This window comes from Chenopodium album, chromosome 3 (genome assembly GCF_948465745.1).
Source record: "Chenopodium album chromosome 3, dcCheAlbu1.1, whole genome shotgun sequence".
NCBI lineage: Eukaryota > Viridiplantae > Streptophyta > Magnoliopsida > Caryophyllales > Amaranthaceae > Chenopodium > Chenopodium album.
The window spans coordinates 40,889,275-40,910,545 of record NC_137836.1 but is presented as its reverse complement, the minus strand read 5'-3'; the positions used below and the strand labels follow the sequence as shown (position 1 = coordinate 40,910,545).

The 21,271-nt window shown below is 39.0% G+C and overlaps 1 long non-coding RNA gene across 5 annotated transcripts; it reads left to right on the top strand.

The window, feature by feature from the left end:
- Positions 1-5,275: 5,275 nt before the first annotated feature.
- Positions 5,276-8,439, top strand: LOC145623951 (uncharacterized). 5 transcript variants are annotated; one of them, XR_014110318.1, is made up of 4 exons: positions 5,279-5,710; positions 5,844-5,895; positions 6,921-7,006; positions 7,803-8,439. It is a non-coding gene; the product is annotated as an uncharacterized LOC145623951 (long non-coding RNA). The 5 variants fall into 5 exon arrangements; XR_014110322.1 differs by lacking the exon at positions 6,921-7,006; XR_014110321.1 differs by lacking the exon at positions 6,921-7,006 and having other exon boundaries at positions 5,830-5,895.
- Positions 8,440-21,271: the final 12,832 nt, after the last annotated feature.

Here is a 21,271-nt window from a genome sequence, read left to right as displayed (position 1 = left end):
GCTGAAGCATGCCTTATCATATCAAGATCACTCATCATTACATAACGAAGTATGAAGTACTTAGCCTCCGCGCCTAAGTTACCTAAATACTTTCATTATCGAGTCAACTAGGATAGTCTAAGATGTTACAATCCTTGTACTGTGAAAGACAACGTTAACGGATTAAGCTCATTCAACATGCACCTTCAAAAACTTCGATTCTTTTTCATGTCTTTCTTTTTGGGAGAAAGTCGGTACCCTCCACAAAAATGACGGAAAATTTTTGCTCTTTTGCATTTTCGAGTCGCACGATCACATTACAATGCACACACGAGTCATGTACACATTGAGTCATGTCGTGTTATCACATTGAGTCAACACTTAGTCTTAGGTCAACCCTAAATAAAGATAAGCAAAGTCCTATAGTTTAAAAATACAAATGCAGGTACATCCCAGCAAGCAAGAATATTCCCAAACTTTTTTAAAATAACCGCAAATACGCCGCATGAGGCTCCTCCAAGACAAGGAGAGTTTGAGCAAGATTGCATAGATCAGTAAATTAGAGATCAAGAGCATTAATTTACAAAATATTTGAGCGTATTTGGTTAAAAGGAAACAACCAAGCTCAAAGTTCGGAGCAAAACCAAGCAACAGCGGCAGCAAGAGCAAAATAGGGAAGACCCAAATCCAGCGCCAGACGAGAAGGCTGTCGCCTGACGACAACATTTGCCGCCTTGCGACAGAAGAAAAGCGCGGCGCCAGATAGTTCCATCGAGCGCTGGTGTGGCAACACAATGCGTGGCCCCCATATTAGATTATGCGGACCTCGTACAGCAATTTTGGGTTCCTTGGTACGCCAGTTAGCCCCTATAAGCAATTTGACATTATTGAGTAGTCGACTTGATTACAATCGCAAATAAGTGATCGACCTGACGAATGATCGTCTCACTTAGCTTAAAGCGCCTAAACATTGGCTCATCGCAAAGGCACCAACATAATGGTTCATAAACAACAGAAGCACCGACATACAAATTCGCAATAAAAGCACCGACATACTGGTTTACAAGCAGTAGAAGCGCTGAAGCACCGGCTAAAGCAAAGTTCAAGTGAGCTTTAAAGATCGAAAAGCATTGGTCTTCGGTAATTTTCTTCGGAATATTATCGCAACAACTGAGGATGACTTCAAGTAGAGTTATTTTCGACAGCATTCGCTAAGATTGTGGAGGTTGTCACCAAGATTTGAGAAGATAGCACGAGATGGGCAGTCTTTGACAGCATTCGCTGAGATTGTGAAGGTTGTCACTTAGATTTGAGAAGATAGCACGAGATGGGCGGTCTTCGACGACATTCGCTGAGATTGTGAAGGTTTTCACTTAGATTTGAGAAGATAGCACGAGATGGGCGGTCTTCGACAGCATTCGCTAAGATTGTGGAGGTTGTCACCAAGATTTGAGAAGGACGGTTTGTGATGTGGAGGTGATTCCAGGCGAAGTTATCTTCGATCATGTTCCCTGGCTTGCGGAAGATGGTCACAAAGTGCTAAAAGGTCATTTCAGGCGAAGCAATCTTCGATGGGGTTCTCTAGCTTGCAGAAGTCTATCACGGAGGAATTGGAGGCAGTTACAAGCGTAGCAGTCTTCAGGCAGTATTCTCTAGCTTGCAAAAGATCGTCAAGACAAACAACAGGATGGCATTCCCTAGCTTGCGGAAGGTTGTCACAACAACAACAAATGCAGCAGCAAATCAGTTACTTTCAGAGACGTGTGCTCGACGGTGCAAGATGCGTGTTTCTTAACTCTTTTATCTGTTTAACTAACGCTAGTTTCCAGGTATGGGCATTAAAAGAGTGATTTAGGATCACATAACGTTCTGAATCATTCTTCGTCCCTATCGATACTTTGACTTTTGTTTTCGAAACTCGCGTTTCTCCAAACCCAGTCAAAGTGGGGGCTTCTATAGACACCCATTTGTGTCTCCCCGAAACCAAAACCAGTGATGAGTACCTTTCGCGTCGAATCATAATCGAATGAAGTGAAAGTGTGGAAAGTCTAGTGTTGCGGATAGTTTTTATTTCTTTTCTTTCTCTTTGTTTTTGAAAACCTATTTTAAGAAAATAGCCAATCCAGTTTGTTTTGGTCCATGGCAAGGGTCCAATAATAGTGTAGTTAGGTCGGGTTCGAAAAGAGTTTCCAACGATATATTATAAGCCCAATTCCGATGAATAATGAGGAAGTTATGGCCAAATTACTAAACTAAGCCCTGTTTGATATTTATATGCGGCCCAATGATCTAGAGGAGGGCCTAATATTGATTTATCATTCCTAATGCAATTAGAATTGATTATAGTCTTCTAGATTCTTCTAGAAGGTTCTTTTCATTCCTAATTTAATTAGCATTGATAAATTGACTTTAGTTGACTTTTTAGAGTTTTAATCAGAATCAAAGAGGTGTTTTAAGGAAAATACGATTTTGCCCTCCTGTACAGCCAAATTTTATCAAATTAAGAACACGCATGGAAACTGGTTCTTAGTGTCTGACGACAGGATTAGCGCCTGGCGTCAAACTTGGCGTCTGGTGCTAGCCTTGGCGTCTGGCGCTAATGTCTGGCGTTTGGCGCTAGTTCGTTTTATTCTCTTCGAAGCTCTGATTCATTTTTTTATCAATCCGGTTGATTTTCTCTATTAATAGCCTCCTAAAAACTCCGTTTTCAATCATCAACAACAATTAATTCTCTCTAATTCTCAATTCTCCAACTCTCTTCAAGATTCTCTTGATTACTCTCTCTCTCTCTCTCTTTTCTAAACAAGCTTTTGCATACAAAATTCCGCATTCACAAGATCTAGACACACCTAGCCAAGTTTAAAGTTGTCTTCGCCCTAGACGTGAAAGGTTTTAATTTATGAGGGTTTGGTCCCAAATCTCTCTTTCAATTATTTAATTTAATTGTTTGTTTTATTATTTTCCTTGAAGTTACTAACACGTGTATTTTGTTATTAGAAAGAGATACGAGGCATCCAAGTAAGGGCTTTAATTGATTTATTGATATTATGATATAGAAATCATGTTTAGGTTGTTATTATGATTCTTAGTATCATGTCTAGGGCGTTTTGATTTTCCTAGTATCATGTTTAGGGTAACAACTATAATTTCTAATATAATATGACAATTGTGATTCCTGTGATGCTTCCTATTTTCTTTCTAATATTCTTGTTAGTATCATGTTAGGGCTATATATTTGATCTTTGATGTTTAGTGACACGCTAGGGTTTGTTATTAATCTTGTTAGTATCATGCCTAGGATCTTGCTATTAATATTATGCTTTAACATGATTATCATAATTATCATGATTATTTTTATTATTGTTATTATTATTATGTTGCTTGATTATATTGCTTGATCACGCCTTTTATGCATGTTTAAAGGGAATTGGTACTTGTAATCACGCTTAATAATATAATTAATAATCTTGTTTAGGGTTAATATGATTATAATTCAAGTGATCGCCAATAATAGCTACTTGATTATAATTCTTTAGCGCGTTAAGACTAGGAAATACTTTTTCTAGCCTTAATAGCTACTTGTTTCGAACATTTAGCGAACCAAGGATCGTTTCCCCATCCTTAACATTTCTAAAAGATTTGCTTGTGCATTAATATTCCACCAACATAGATTAAACAGGTTTAGGGTTAATCCTATTGATTGCATGTTAGTCAGAAAGCGGACATGAATACGATCAGAATAAAGTAGAGGCCTATTATTAGGGCAGGTTCAATCTCTTTTAGGTTGAATTTGTACCTTCATCCCCGAACTACCAGTCATGGTTCCGGACCTATTGGAGTTAACGATCTCATGGATCGTTAAGGGGTGTAACCTTCAGCTCGTGAACGGTTTATAAGTTCTTAAAACTTGTTGGCGACTCTTTTGCTCTATCTTCTTTCCCTTTGGACGCCACCATACCTTAGTGTATGATCACAGTTAGGGGTGTACAAAAACTAGCCCAGACCTAAAAACCGACCTGAACCAGACCTGTTGGGACCGGACCTTATCCGGACCTGTAGATTCAGGTCCGGTCCCGGTCCTTGAAATTCAAGGATTCCGGGTTTCAGGTCCGGTCCGGGTAAAACCCGGAAATTTCAGGTCCGGACCTGAAACCGGTAAAACTACTTTTTTTTATTTAATAAGTTTAAATAGGTTCATAAACAGGTTCAAACACGTCCATAACAGGTCCAAACAGGTCCATAATAGGTCTAAATAGGTCTAAACAGGTCTAAACAGGTAAGCACTTTCATATTATTTAAAAAAAATCAAAAAAAAAATTTAATCAGGTCTATTCAGGTCCAAACCCGGACCGGACTTGATTTTTCAGGTCTAGACCGGAACCGGACCTGTTGATTCAGGTCCGGTCTCCGGTCCTTAAAAATCAAGAATTCAGGTCCCGGTCCATTCAGGTCCGGGTCAGGTCCGGTCCGGTTTTGGACCGGTGTACATCCCTAATCACAGTGGGGTTCAAGTTTGGGGTAATGCTTGAAATATTCCCTACACCACCACTCCCTTTATTTCCCCCATCTACCTTCTCCACCAAACAATTATTATTTATTTTTCTTCTACAAAAAGTAAAAACATCACTACTATATTGTTTTAAAATGTAATTGCATAGTTCAATACTTTCCAATTCAACCCCTTCAAGTTTATCAATCACCTTCACCACTTTAGCACTAGGACCTTCCTTCTCGGCATTTTGCTTGGGTTTTGTAACGAACAAAGGTTTAGCACGGCTTCCTCCATCACCCACTTCATCCTCCCTCCTATAAATAATACTATACTTCCAAGGGGACGCCTTCATCCATGCCCCATACAGAACAATTGGATCATCAGTATCCCTATAATCTTCACAATCCTTCACACCATGACCACTAGTGGAAAAAATGCTATTAGCAGCACCCTATTAGCAACTGGCGCTATACATGTAAGTTGCTAAAACACTAATTGCAACTGGCTAAAGTAATGTAAGTTACAAATACTATGTCATTAGCAATTGGCGTATAAACGAACGTTGCTAATACTTAGTGTATAAAAGATAAAATTTATATTAACAACTGGCCTTGTTAATGCCCGTTGCAAATATTATAGTATTCACAGCTGACATGAAGATGAGCGCTGCTAATAATAGTTACTTTAAAATTAAAATTTCTACTAGCAACCGACATATTTTTTGCCTGCTGCAACTACTTAGTAACATATTTATTGACCAAAACAATTGTATCTCGCTTATAAAGCACGCTACTAAAGTTATTTTTTTTTCTTTTTTATTTTTTCAGCTTCATTCGCTCTCCTCTCATTTCATTCTCTCTGATCCTTCAATCGTTCTTCATCTTCTCTATGGCTCTGATTTCGTAGCTTCGAATTACAGCATATTTTCGATCTCTTTCTCTATAATATGCTGCAATATTTATTTTTTGATCTCCATTTTTGTCGTCATTATTAGCAAGCGAATTTATTTTACGAGTTAGGCTTTTTGTAGATTAAATCTGGAATTTCTTTTTTTGAGGTTGAAAGATTTCTTACAGATCCATGGATTATTAGGGTTAAGGAAGGTGCAATAGTTCAAGTTCTGTTTCCTAAGGTTGTTTCGCCGCCTCCTCCACCGCTCGTTGATGGAGATGATCCGAGGAGTTGTATGCTATGACGGCTGAGGCTTTTGCAATCCGCTTTGAATCTGGTGCTTTGGTGGTGAGTTTTTGTTGTTTTTGTCGATTTGTTTGTTTTTTGAATTGTGTAATGATATTAATCGGGGTTTCTGATTTTGCACTGACTAAACTTATTCTTCACCAAACAAAATTAAAATTAAGTTGGAATTCTTCAGCAAACTTCAATTTTGTCGCTCAAAACTTCAATGAACAGAAAATTCGTTGGAGGTAAATGTAATTATTCCCTCACTTTTATTCAAGTTTTCTGTTTTTTTTATTGTTCTTGTAAAATTATGGCTATTTTTATATTTGTTATTTATTTCGATTTGTGTTGTGGTTTGATTCTCGAATCTAATGTTATATTTTAGGTTTTAATTTTTGGAAACTCTGCTTGTTTTTTTTACCTAGATTTTGAGTAATTGAGGATCATGAATTAGAGGAACTGATGAACAGGGTTATTTAAATTTCCTATTTTTTATTACGGTTAAAGGGTGAATTATTTGAAATGCATATCATGAAATAGAATTTTCCATGTAGCGTTTATAAAGATCCTAGAGATGTATCTACAATAGATAGGCTATTGATTGATTCAATCACACTAAGCCTATTACTGAATTAGCTCTATTCGATGGTGTAATAGCTCTGATATGGTGCATATGTCTTGCTGTGTGTAAATGTGTTATCATTATTGAGAGTTTAGTTTCTTTGATGTTATAATAGCTCTAATTAGTTTTGTGGCATGAAGGATTTAAGTATGTCTTCAACTTCAAACTTTGTTGCCGCCTTAACTAGTAAAAACGCTTTATGTTTAAACTGTATGTAACATGACCCAAAGGAAAATACGAAGGTAATTAAGGTGGAGGTGTTAAAAAGTGGCTGAGGGGATTGCTGCTGAGACTTGAAGTTTAGTTTAGTTTTCATTAGAGCTTGATCAACTGATTTTTGCTGTCATCTTCTATATGTTTTGAGCATGAAGATTCACATAATAAAGTATTTATCTAGATCTGCCTTTTATTTTTGGCTGAAATAGAAGCATTAACTTCACTTATATTCACAGTGTGGTCATTATCTATGAGGAGACCCCCATCCAGGGACTATAAGATGTTACATGTCATTTTAGAACTTTAATCCTTCTACTGATGTGAGTATAATAATTGAGTGGACTTAGTTTACTTGAGAAGTATCATCCTCCTTATGTTATCCTGTATTTTTTTTTCTATCTTTTACTCTCATTTCAAAGCTTGAATTGGTAGAAACTGAAAGAGGAGTCTCACGGTCAGGCTGTCCGGCAAGGTTTTCGAGGAATACCTTGACAAGCTCAGAACAGGAGAAATTCAAGGTGGAAATTGATAGCTTGTGCTCATTCTATACTTGTTTTCAATAACTTATGGCTTGTTTGGCATCATTTTTGGTTTTCAGTTTTCTGTTTTTTTGAAAACCAAAAACCAAAAACAGGAAACAAGAAAAAAGTGTTTCCACTTTTCTGTTGTCAGTTTTCAAAATTATCATGATTTTAATAAGTCTATATATTTTTTGATTCATTATGTGACATATATAATACACTTTTAAAAAACAAAAAACCAAAAAACAGAAAACCATAACGATGCCAAACGAACCCTTATCTTATGGTTTTGATAAGCTATTGAGAACAAGTATAGAATGTTTGTTAATTTATCAATACCTCCAGAGTGTTAGTTAGATCATTCCCTTTCTATATAAGCATATTATTTTCATATTAATGAAAGCCTCTTTTTAAATCCCTTAGTGCTATCAGATTTGTTTCAACACTCATTTGCAGGTTATGCAGTTAAATTTCAGTAGTTTAGCGTGTAACATCTGAAAGTTCTGAAGAAAAAGAAAATGGTTGTCTCTTGTTGTTATGTTATTTAGAAGCCTTTTGTGATTGAGACAAAAGATTCTTGATGTGTCTTTTGATGAGTGTCATTTATGGCACTCATAGGGTAGTCTTTTAGGATGATTTCTTCTCCTTTTCATGCTTTCTTATCTTATTTTTGGTCCTTTTTCCTTTAGTTCCTTTTTTTCTTTCTTTCCTTGTGTTTTTCGTGTTTTCTTCGTGTTTTCCTTTTAATCGGTCCTTTTTCCCTTTTATTCCTTTTCTTTGTTTGTTCTTGTAGGTACCTAGGAGTTGTCTTTGCAAGGGGATCAAGATGAGCTATATTGACTAAGCAAGGAGGAAGCAATCTGCTTGGAGAGGGCTCAAGAGAGGGCTTGGAGAGGCCTTGGAGAGGGCATCAAGCCCTGCCAGGTTGACGCGGGCGCGGATTTTGCAGGTTGCGGGCGCGAGCTCGTTTGCACCAAATTGGCCAATTTCGACCAGGAACTCTCCGCGATCCTGCGGGCGCAGGTAAATTGGAGAGACCGCTCCAGACAAGAGAGCCCACGACCCTGTGATCACCCTTTGGGAGCAGGGATTCGCCGCGCCCTTGCCGCGGGTGCGGAGGCTTTTGCCGCGAGCGCGGGTGTTGCCCAGATAGCCCGCGGAGTTTGTTATGGGTTTTATACCCATTTCCCCGAAGGCGCGGGGTTTACTAGAGAGGGCGCGGGGATTCCGTTTTCCTTCTTTGCCTATAAATATACTTGTAATTTCTTTTTGAAAAAAACTTTTAGATAATTTTCATTAACTTAGTTTTAGAGAGAAAAGTTAGAGAGAAGTACTTGGTTTTGGATTTGTATTTCAACATTGGATCAATTGTGCTTGGATTTCTTCATCTTCAATCATTAATATTAGTGAGAATCTCTTCTTTTAGTTCATCTCTTTACTTGTTTGTTTTAGTTTCATGTTTGATTGTTTGATTTGCTTGGATTTGAATTTGATATTGAAGTTGATATTGATTTCTCTTGATTTTGATTTAGAATGATGATCAATACTATTTCTAGTGATTTGTTCTTGAGCTACACCATGATTAGTGAGTAGATTAGTTGCTAGGGAGAAGGGGAAGCATGCTTGATTGATAATTTGTGCTAGTTGATGATCATTGATTGATTGAATTGTTGCAATTAAATTGGTTGACATAGTTTTGCATGTGATTAATTAGATTAGGAGTGATCAACCTATAAGATTAATCTAGATTGCATTGCAATTCTTAATGACATGAGCCATAAATTTGAGAATTGCTTTAATTGATTGAGTTTGATTGTGAATTTCCTTGATTAGCCATTCATAGTGACCCCTAGCTTGGCCTCTAGGAGATAGCTCTTGAATTCTCTTGATTACTACTATTGTTTGTCCTTTGCAATGCTTGAATCAAGCGAATGAACTATGAATTAGCATGTTTATTGAACTTGCATATGGAACCTATATCCCTAGTGTTTAGTTTCTCGAATTACTTGATTAGTCTAGCTTTGTTACCATAGTACCAACCATTTTCTCACTACAATCTTCAAAATAGCTTGACTTAGGCTATAGTTAATACCGACTCACTCCTTTGGGTTCGACCCTATACTTGCCTAATACTTGTATTAGGTTTGTTTAGGATATTATAAATTGTGTTTGATTTTGGGATAGACAATTAACTACTCGTTTATTCCTTTATCAAAATGGCGCCGTTGCTGGGAAGTTATATTGGTGCTTAGCTTTAGTTGTTGAGTCTATTTCACTTTAATTGAAAAATACAAAAATATTTTGTTTCTTGAGGCTACATTTGTAGCCGTGCTACTAATATTTTCATTGAGTTTTGCATGCATAGAGCTCGTGATCGATCCATTGTGCCTTTTGACCCGGAAATTGAAAGGACTCTCTCAAAAAGAAGAATTGCTAGTCGATCCTTGGAGTTTAGTTCCTCAAGCGAAAAAGGATTTGAAGAAGAACTAAGCATGGGAGAACAACCAAGAGTTGCTTTGAAAGAATTGGGAATTCCCGGTGCGTACAAGTTTGAGTGTGGATTACTCCACCTACAACACCGGCGAATGATTTCGAAATTAGGCCGGTTATGATCGCTTTGATAGAGAGGAGATCATATAGCGGAGCTAAGAATGAGAGTCCGTTGAACCATCTCAAGGAGTTCGAAAATTATTGCAACACTATCAAAGTGAACAGAGTTTCTCAAGAGTTCATCCGGCTAAAGTTATTTCCCTTTTCTCTCATAGGCCGGGCCTTGGAGTGGTTGGATAAGGAGGTAAAGCCAAACTCCCTAAGAACATGGGACGAAGTCACCAAGGAATACTTGTCCCGATTCTACCCACAAAAGAAAACGGCGGAGGCTAAAGCTTTGATTCAAGGGTTCAAGCAAAGACCTAATGAAAGCCTTTACGAGGCATGGGAGAGGTATAAAGATTACCAAAGGGAGTGTCCCCACCACGGAATTCCAACCTATCAAGTCATTCAAATTTTCTATGGTGGCCTAAGTCCTCAAGGCAAATCATGCCTTGATGGGGGAGCCGGAGGTCCCATAATGAATAGGACGGAAGAAGAAGTGGTGGACATTATTGAGAATGTGGTGAAGTACTATAGAGATTGGCAAGATGGTGAGAGGGATTCAACTAGCAAGAGTGGCTCTTTGGTGTACTCTATAGACCATCTAAATGCGATCAACAACTTATCCTCACAAATGACAAACTTGGGGAAAGAAATGACCGCAATCAAGGCCAAGTTGGAAAGCTCCTCTTCTTCTCAAGCTTCGAATCTTCCCTCCCAATTTAAGAGGAGAGGTACTTTTTCTAACCCTCAACCCCCTCCCTCCTCAAATAATATGCCTAGTGGTTGCTTGTTTTGTGATGCATGTGGATCTTATGATCATGACTCTTGTAATTGCCCTCATGCTTCTCCGGAATGTGGCAATGATTTTGATAATAATGATAATGAGCATGTGAATTATGTGTCAAATAATAATAATGTGCAAAGGTTTGATAGTCAAAGAGGTCAATGGAATAGGAATTACCAAAACCAAGGTAATTTTGACAACTATAACCAAGGTGGTGGTTATAGGAACCAAGGGAACCAAGGTTCTCGTGGTAACTATAACAAATCAAAACCAAAATTATGGTAATCAAAACCAAAGTTATGGAAATCATAACCAAGGTAGTGGAAACCATAATCAAGGTTATGGTCAAAATCAAAATAGGGGTAATTGGAACAATCAAGGTAGAGGCAATTTTCAAAATAATTCTCAAATAGGTCCCCCACCCGGATTTGTTCCAAAGACTCAAGGTGAAAATTCCTATTCACAACCTTCTTCTTCTAGGACCAATTTGGAGGAAATAATTGAAAATCAAACCAAGTTGTTGAACACATACATGACCGCTAGTGACAAGAAGTTCAATGAGATGATGACCCACAATAAAATGCTCGAAAACCAAATTTCTCAACTTGCTAATGCTTTGAAAGATCAAGCAATCCCTTCTTCTTTACCTTCTCAAGTCCTAGATCCCAAGAAACCCGTGAATGCTATTGTTACAAGGAGTGGTAAGGTTCTTGAGGAGAGATTGCCTAGGAGGAGTGAAGACAAGAAGGACCCCTAGGAAGCTTTGGTTGAGAATGAGGGAGATAGAGCATCTTTAGATAAGGTTGTGGTTGAGACACCTAGAGAGGTGAGAGTAGAGAAAGAGATTGTGAAACCCAAGCTCCCTTATCCCCAAAAATTCATGAGACACAAATTGGATGAGCAATTTGGGAGATTTATTGATATGCTCAAACAACTTCACCTTTCTCTACCTTTCACCGATGTGATCAACCAAATGCTTAACTATGCCAAATTCCTCAAAGACATTTTGAGTGGGAAGAGGACTTGTGATGTTGTGGAGACTATCAACTTGACTGAAAATTGTAGTGCGATCATCATGAACAAAATGCCACCCAAGTTGAAAGACCCCGGAAACTTCTCCACCCCTTGTGCTATTAACAAGATGCAAATTGATAACGCCCTATGTGACTTAGGAGCTAGTGTAAGCCTAATGCCATACTCGGTTTATCAAAGACTTGATCTAGGGGAACTCTTACCTTCTAAAATTACCTTGCAACTAGCCGATAGTTCAATCAAGTTTCCAAAAGGTAAAGTGGAAAATGTTCCATTGAGGGTTGGGAAGTTGGTGTTCCCGGTGGATTTTGTTGTTCTAGAAATGTATGAAGATGCTACCATTCCTATCATTCTAGGTAGACCCTTTCTTGCTACCTCGGGTGCTATGATAGGTGTCAAGAGTGCAAAGATTTCCCTTAAGGTAGGAGATGAGGTCATACAATTCGATTTGAATGAAAGCATGAAATATCCAAGTTCTTCTCTTGAAAATTGCATGATGATTGACTGTCTTGATCATGTTGTGTCTTCCATGCATGAGCACTTGCTCACCTCTAACGATGCTCTTGAGAATGTTTTGTTGAACAAAGACAAGCTAGGTGCACCATGCAAGGAGATGGCATTGTATAAGGAATTGCTTAATGGAAGCATGGAGGAAGTGGATGAACATTGTGCTTGAAGATCTCAAGCCATGAAGCTTTGCAAGCGGCCGCAATAAAAGAAGTTAAAGGTGTGCCTATGGTAGAGCTCAAACCTTTACCATCACACCTTAGGTATGAATTCTTAGGCCCAAATTCCACTTACCCCGTAATTGTTAGTGCATCCTTGAGTGAAAGCCAAGCTCAAGCGTTATGTTGTGTCTTGAGAAAGCACCAAGGTGCTTTGGGCTATACTATTGATGATCTTAAGGGTATAAGCCCCGCTTTGTGTACACACCACATAACGCTTGAGGAAGGCACCCTTCCTTCTATTGAACGACAAAGAAAGCTACACCCTCAAATGGGACAGGTGGTGAAAAAAGAGATCACCAAGCTCTTGGATGCGGGAATCATATTCCCCATCTCAAGCTTTAGGTGGGTCACTCCCGTTCATGTCGTTCCTAAGAAGGGGGGTATGACCGTAGTCAAGAATGAGAGAGGTGAGCTCATTCCAACTAGGACGGTCACCGGTTGGAGGATGTGCATAGACTATAGACGTCTAAATACATCCACCAAAAAGGATCACTTTCCCCTTCTATTCATTGATCAAATGTTAGAGAGACTAACAAGGCACAAGTTCTATTGCTTCCTTGATGGCTATTCGGGATTTTTCCAAATCCCAATCCACCCCGAAGATCAAGAGAAGACAACATTTACATGTCCTTATGGGACCTTTTCTTATAGGAGAATGCCCTTTGGCCTTTGTAATGCCCCCGCAACTTTCCAAAGGTGCATGATGAGCATTTTTGGAGACATGTTCGAGGAAGAAATGGAGGTCTTTATGGATGACTTCTCCGTAGGCGGGGTTTCATTTGAAGAGTGCCTTGTGAATCTTGAGAAATGTTTGGCACGGTGTGTAAAGGTTAATCTTATCTTGAATTGGAAGAAGTATCATTTCATGGTGGAGGAAGGAATAGCGCTTGGCCACAAGATCTTTCATAAAGGAATAAAGGTGGATAAGGCCAAGATCGAGTTTTTTTTTTTTTTTTTTTTTGGTAAATAAGATTTTATTACCAAAGAGAGAAAGTTACAACTTACAAGAGCTAAGTTATAACTACCACCAGAACACCACAAGACCTGTAAAACAGGCCAACCCCCCAAAACCAGTTCTAGATTCTACCTAGCCACCTTCTAGGAAGGGTTCTAGGAAGGGTTTAGAACAAACTGGACTCAGATTTCCAGCCACCTTCTAGGAAGGGTTCTGGAAACCAGGACCAGACAACAACACAAGCACCAAACTACAAGGCAAACAACTTAAAAACCACCAAAACAACAAAAGCCAAGATCGAGGTTATTGAGAAGCTTCCACCTCCGGTGAATGTCAAGGGAGTGAGATCATTTTTGGGACACGCGGGCTTCTATAGAAGATTCATCAAGGATTTCTCACTCATTGCCAAGCCCCTTAATGATCTTCTTCAAAAAGATGTTGAGTTTGTTTATGATGGTAATTGAAGAAGGCCCTAATCTCTACCCCCATTGTTCAAGCCCCAAGATGGGATTTACCCTTTGAATTGATGTGTGATGCTAGTGATTGAGCAATTGGAGGTGTTTTCGGACAACGTGTGGACAAGAAACTTTATGTGATTTACTATATGTCCAAGACACTAAATGGGGCCCAAAAGAATTACACAACAACGGAAAAAGAATTCTTGCCATTGTTCACTCTTTTGAGAAATTCCGGTGTTATTTGTTGGGTTCCAAGATCATTGTCTTCATGGATCATGCAGCTCTTAAGTATCTCTTTGCCAAGAAAGATTCCAAGCCAAGGTTGATTCGTTAGGTGCTTGAATTACAAACTTTTGAAATAGAGATTAGGGATAAGAAGGGTGCAGAAAATGTTGTGGCGGATCATCTTTCTCGCCTTGAGGGTGATCAAATTCATGATGATGGTTTACCAATTGAAGATAGAATGCTTGATGATGTCTTGTATGCCATTAAGGTTAAGGAGCTCCCATGGTATGCCGACTTGGTGAATTTTCTAGCATGTGGGGAGTTTCCACCTTCTTTCTCCAAGAACCAACAGAAGAAACTCAAGAGGGAGGCAAGACATTACTTGTGGGATGATCCCATCTTGTATAAACGAGGGGTTGATGGCTTGCTTAGGCGTTGTGTTTCGAATGAAGAGGTGCCTAGTGTTCTAAAAATGTGCCATTCGGATCCTAGTGGTGGCCATATGGGTGTTTCCAAAACCGCCACTAAGGTTCTTCAATGTGGTTTGTGGTGGCCACATCTCTTCAAGGATTCATGGGGCTTCGTAAAGTCATGCGACCGATGTCAAAGAGCAGGGAATATCTCCAAGAGGAATGAGATGCCTCAACAACCTATTTTGAGTTAGAGGTGTTCGATGTATGGGGGATTGACTTCATGGGACCATTCCCATCTTCATATGGAAATCAATTCATATTTGTGGCTGTGGACTATGTTTCTAAATGGGTTGAGGCCATTGCTTCCCCAACAAACTACCAAAAAGTAGTGTTGAAGTTGTTCAAAAAAATCATCTTCCCAAGGTTTGGTGTGCCTAAGGCTGTGATAAGCGATAACGGTTCTCATTTTGTTCACAATGCCTTCCAAAAGATGTTCAGGAAACATGGATTTCATCAATGGTTCGGCCTTCCATATCATCCTCAAACGAGTGGCCAAGTCGAGGTCTCCAATCGTCAAATAAAGCTTATTCTTGAGAAGACGGTTGCAAGGAATAGAAAGGATTGGTCAGACAAGTTAGATGATGCTCCACTCCATATTGGCACCACTCCATATCGCCTTGTCTATGGCAAATCTTGCCATATCCCGATGGAGCTTGAACACCGTGCTTTGTGGGCAATCAAGAAGATAAACTTTGATTTAGAAAGTGCGGGGGAGAAAAGGTGGTTGGATATTCATGAGCTAGAGGAGCTTAGACTTGATGCTTATAACTGTGCTAGCACTTACAATCTCGTTCCAAGGAAGCTCATGATAAGCTTATTGAGAAAAAGGAGTTTTGTGTTGGTGATAAAGTCCTCCTCTACAATTCAAGAATGAAGTTATTTCCCGAAAAGCTCATGTCAAGATGGAGTGGACCTTTCTTGGTGAAAGATGTTTTTGCTCATGGTGCCGTGGAGATTTCTCCTTTGGATTCCTCATCTTCATTCAAGGTTAACGGTCATCGGCTCAAGAGATATTTTGATGGAGTGTTTGTTGGTCTTATTCATAAAATGATTCTTTTCAAGCCACCTTGAGTGGGTGGTAAACGTCGAGCTAACGACGTTAAACAAAAGCGCTTACGGGAGGCAACCCGGATTCTCACCTCTACTCTCTTTTCTTTTATTTCTTTTATTTTTCTTTGTTGATATTTGCTCTTACCTTTCCTTGTGTTTTTGGTTTGTTTTGTAGGTTGCCTTCGTTCATCATCTATGGACTTAATGTGTTTGATGAGGATAGAAAAAGGAGAATTTGAAGTGCAGGGGAAAGGGCACCCCGCGGGCCTAGAGAGGCCTCGGGTGCCCTTGCTTTAAAAATAGGGAAATCGAACCAGTAGCTCTCCGCGGGCTCTCCGCGGGCGCGGGCGCAGCCTATTTTCACAAAAATGGATCAGGAACTCTCCGCGGTTGCCCCGCGAGCTCCCCGCGGGTGCGGCCCCTTAAAGGTAAAAAAAATCAATTTTTTTTCCAAAATAGCCCCGCGGTCTCTCTGCGGGCGCGGGCACCAGGGTTGTTTAGTACCCGGTTTTTCCCCTCTCTCTCTCTCCTCTCTTATTTTCCATTTCACCCTTATTTTTTCCCTTTCTCTCTCTTCCTCCTCTCAAACCCTAACCCCCAAATCATCTTTCTCCCACAAATTTACACAAATTTACCCTAGTTTTCCCTCAAATTTCCATCCCAATTTCCTTCATACTCCATTTTCAACAAGCATAATCTCTTTTCTCGTGGTTTTTTCGAGAATTTCGAGTCATAGACAGTTTTTGAGCTTACTTTGAGTCTTCAATCTTGTTATACTTCTAACCTTTGTTTTATTTTTGTCAATTTCAATTGATTATTATACATTGGTTTTGATTTGCCTTGATTAAGCATGACTATGATGTTTTTGGTAGTTTGTATGGTGGTTTTGGAATTATTTTAGGTGATTTGCGCTTATTTTTGTGATAGATTGTTAATGTTGTTGGTTGTTGTTTGATTTTTGGTTGTTTGTTGCTTGTAATAGGTACTTTGTAGTTTGTGGTGGTTTTGGGTGGTATTGTGAAGGTGGTTTGATAAAATTGGTGGTAGTGTTGATTTTGGGTGATTGCGTGATTTCTTGTGTTGGTTGAGCTTGAGACTATGGATTTGTTATGGAAAGTTAAGAGTAGCAAGAAAAGTTCAAATCAATCCCCCGGCCAATCCTCTCGTAGCCAATCTTCAACCACCGAACCCCCTCAAAACCAAACTACTCAAGATGATACCCCACCTCCTCCTTTACCTCCTCTCAAATTTCACAACCAGTTTAAACATACCCCTATCTATAACAGAATGAAATCCCAAAAATTTATACCTACCCGCAACTATCTTTCCGATAATATGGTCAAATTAGGAGTTGATGCCGATCTTGACATCTTGCTCCATAACCTTGGTTTGGATGAGTTTGTAAAGTCATCCCCGCGCACCTATTTAGAACCGTGCATTGAGTTTTTCTCCACCTTCGAGTATAATATGACGAGGGATACCGACTATATCATCTCTTTCCAACTTTTCAATTCCAAACATACCATGAACCTTGTAGAATTCAACAAAGCCCTTGGCTTCAACCCCAATACCGACATCTATGAGCCCTTAGTTCCCCTTCTCAAGTCCGATTAAAATGAGGTTGCATGGTGGAGAGCCATAGCTAAAAATAAGTTGTATAACTCTAAGGAATCGCTTGCTAGCGAGATCATTCACCCAGCTCTTCGAATTCTCCATCGGATTCTTGGCTATACCGTGTTAAATAAGCAAGATCTTGGGAAGCTTTCGAGGGAGGAGATCTTGGTGCTTTGGATGGCTACAAGGCCGGATTTGGGGCCGAGGTTGAATTTTGGGTATATTTTCATGAATTTTTGTCAAGTAATCATCAATGGGAAGAAGACGAGTGAGATTCATTGTGGTGGTATGATTACTAGATTGGTGCATTATTTCAAGCAAGAACGTTTCTTGAGATCTTGCACTGCGATTGGAGGGAGTGAAGACATGTATTTGGATTTAAGCAACTTAACACTTTGCTCTTCATTTCTAAAACTAAGGGAAACGGTGTTTATTCTTGGCTAGTGAGTAATGTGCACCATTGTTTGCTCCCAAACCCGGCTGCCACCTCAATTACTCGAGAGGTCAGGATTGTTTGGAGGATTCCCACGGACGATGGAAGAGTTGAGAATGTTATGGAGGAGGATGATGATGAGGAGGACGATGATGATGATGATGGAGATGATGGTGAAGGTGGAGAAGGAGAAGGTGGAGATTTCCCAGATGAGTCTGGTCATTATGACTACCGGGTTTCGGGGGGGAGTGATTATCGGGGTGACCCCGACTACTACTATGTTCACCCCACTCACCCCGAGCTCTGTATGCAACCCGAGCCATTTGACCAATTGTCCACATCCCAACTTCACCTTTTTAAGGGTCGCTATGGGTTCCCTCCCGGTTTTACCGGAGGTTGGGATGTGAGTGATGGTGGTGCCGGCCCTAGTGGCCATTAGTTTCCCCCTTGGTTGTTTGATTCCCTTTTTGTTTCCTCCCTTTTAGCTTTGCATGTTTTTGAGCATCGCGGTCGATGCCCTTATTTTGTGAGGGGGGAATAAAAAAAAGGATGTTTTAGGGTAGGTTTTGGGGGAGGCACCTTGGACTCATGGGGATGTGTTTGAAAAGGCTTTGATGGATTTCTCTTGCTTCGCTCTTGGTAGTCTCGTTGGTATGTTGTTTGTCTTGTTGTCTTGGTATTGATGATGATGTTTTGTGGTTTCTTTTATTGATGATGATGGTGGTGGTTTCTCTCGATCTTTGTACATAGTATTCACGTAAGCTTTCTTTTGTTTTCTTTTGTTTGGAAGTTACTAACAATTTCATTTTGTATATATATAGTCCTTTTCTTTTTCTCGCCTTGCTCGTGGCTTATGCTTTGGTCTTCGAAGCTTCTTAAAGGAGGTCGTTCTTGCTCCTTGGTTATTGTAGCATAGCTTGGATGCTTGGTGAGACCTTTCTTGTTTTATATTTTCTCTTTACTTTTATTCCGTTACTTTTTTTTTGGTTGCTTAGATTAGGATTAGTTTTAGGGGAGTTGAACGGTTCGAGGATGTATAGTTATAACACCGAGTGTGTTTGGGGTCTTTGGCGATGTGGCCATTTGACCACTTGTATGTCGATTGGGAAATACGTGTTATGATTGCATCTTTGTCCTTTTCTTTGTTCTCCTACTTTTCCTTTATCTTTGTTTTCCATCTTTTATTTTCTTTTCTTTTCTTTTCAAAGTGTTCTTGGTTTTGTACATAGCTTTTTGAGGCTTATTTTTTCACTCTTTCTATTTTGACTTGGACTTGTAAACAATGGACTCTTGCTTTTGAATAATAATCTTACTAGGTGGTCATGGTATGCACGGTTTGAGATACGTTTGGTTGATTCTAGGATAGAGCATGCTAAGGTAGTTGTTTAGAACTAGGGGGATCATGAAGCCGGATTCTACTTGTTTGTGGCATGTTTGGTAGTTGCTCCCTATCTTTGATTTGACAACCTTAGTGAGTTTTTGCTACAACCATGCGAGATTCATACTTTTTCAAGCTTTCAACATATTCTTGCATGAGCGGCTTGGATCCTTGACTTTTGCAAACCTAATCTATAATCTTAACGTATGATTCCTAAGACCGAGACCGAACCACCTAGGGAGGACAAAGGCATCTTTTCGGGGAGGTATTTTTCCTTTTTCTAGGATAGTGTACTTCTTTTTACTTTTGGGTTTAGGGATACATTTGCCTACTTGCTAGCCCTTTGAGCCTTTTTCCCTTCTTTTCAAGCCACATCTTTAGATCTTGAGCCTTTTGTATCATTTTCGTTTTCACCTTTTGTTTTTGTGAAGCAAATGGTCATATTTTGGAGATTGTGGTATATAAGTTTGGTATTTGGTTCAAAATGAAAGCAAGATCGTGTTTTGTGTATATTTTGTGAATAGTGGCAAGTGAATAAATGAAAAAGCCGTCTGAAGTAAAAAAGGCAAGGACAATTGTAGACACCCATTTATGTCTCCCCAAAACCAAACCCGGTGATGAGTACCTTTCGCGTCGAATCATAATCGAATGAAGTGAAAGTGTGGAAAGTTTAGTGTTGCGAATAGTTTTAATTTCTTTTCTCTTCTCTCTGTTTTTGAAAACTTATTTTAAGGAAACAGCCAATCCAGTTTGGTTGGTCCATGATATGGGTCCAATAGTAGTGTAGTTGGATGGGGCTTGACAAGAGCTTTCCAACGATATATTATAAGCCCAATTCCGATTAATATTGAGAAGTTATGGCCAATTTACTGAACTGGGACCGGTTTGAGCCTTATATGCGGCCCAATGATCTAGGGGAGGGCCTAATATAGATTTATCATTCCTAATGCAATTAGGAATGGTTTTAGTCTTCTAGATTCTTCTAGAAGGTTCTTTTCATTCCTAATTCAATTAGCATTGATAAATTGACTTTTGTTGACTTTTCATAGTTTTAATTAAAATCAAAGAACATATTTTGAGGAAAATATGATTTTATCCTCCTGTACGGCAATTTTTATCTGATTTTAAAAAAACGCGTGGATTTCTAAGTCAGCGCCAAACGCCAGATGTAGCGCCAAACGCTACGATTGGCGCCTGGCACTAAGGTCAGCGTCTGGCGCCAACTCAGTTTTTCGCGTCAGAACTCTGTTTTTGATATTTTATCTTTTTGGCTGATTTTCTTTATAAATAACGTCGTAAAAACTCCGTTTTCATTCATCCACAATCACCGACAATCACCAACTCTCATCAAGTTTTTCTTGATTATTACTCTCTCTCTCTCTTTTCTAAACGAGTTTCTCTCAAATACAAAATTCCGCATTCATTAGATCTAGATACACCTAGCATATTCGAAGTTGCCTTCGCCCTAGACGTGAAAGGTTTAATTTCTGAGGGTTTGGTGATGTGAATTATTGATCCGAAAATCAACAAAACACAAGGGATATGTTTAAGTCTAATTCTATACAGGAAATCCACCAAGAATTAAACAAAAACTAAGATTAATCAATTAAGAATCCACCTAATTAATCAATCCAAACGAATGTTTTAACTAAAACAAGCAAAACAGCAATTGATCGCAATCAACCAAAACTCAAGTATGCAACTTAAGAAATAAATCTGAATATTAATCTATGTATTTATTCGTGTGTTTTACAACCCTATTTATAAGACTTAGTTTACCTAGGAAGATTAGGACAAGTTCCTAATTCAATCCTAATTAAACTAGAATTCTAACTTGCTTGAAGAGCAAGCACCTTGGCGCACAAGCATACACCAAACTCCTTGGAGAACAAGCACACGCCTAAACTGATTTATTTTGCTAACTAACTGATTTTTAAAGCAACTAAATAAATAAATAAAAATTAAAGAACTAAATAAAGATTAAAGATCCTAATGCTTGAACCAAGAAAAACCCTTTCAAGTGAAAGGTAAAAACTTGTAAGCAAAATCTAAGTAAATAAAATTCAAGAAAGTTCAAGAAAGTGAACTAGACTCCAAGAAAAGCCACTAAGCAAACCGTGGCTTTGCTTTGATATCCAAGAAAGTGTCCATGCAATGCTTGGCTTGAATCAATGTTTAGGGACAAGCTATCTTGATGCATGATAAGCAAATCTTCGAAGTTCTCCATGCTTAGACTTGCATCATCCTCCTCTTCTTCGAAAGAATTTGTCCTCAAATCTCGAAGTTCTTCATCAGGAATATACTTAGCCAAATCGCCAACATTGAATGTAGCACTAACTCCATATTCTCCCGGAAGTTCTAACTTATAAGCATTGTCATTGATCTTCTCAATAATCTTGAAAGGACCTTCACTTCTAGGCATCAACTTATTCTTGACAAATCTTCTATAGAATGAAGCTAGACCATGAAAAGACCTTACTTCACTCATATTAGTAGGAATAGGCCAAGTTTTAATAGCCTCTACTTTCAAATGATCA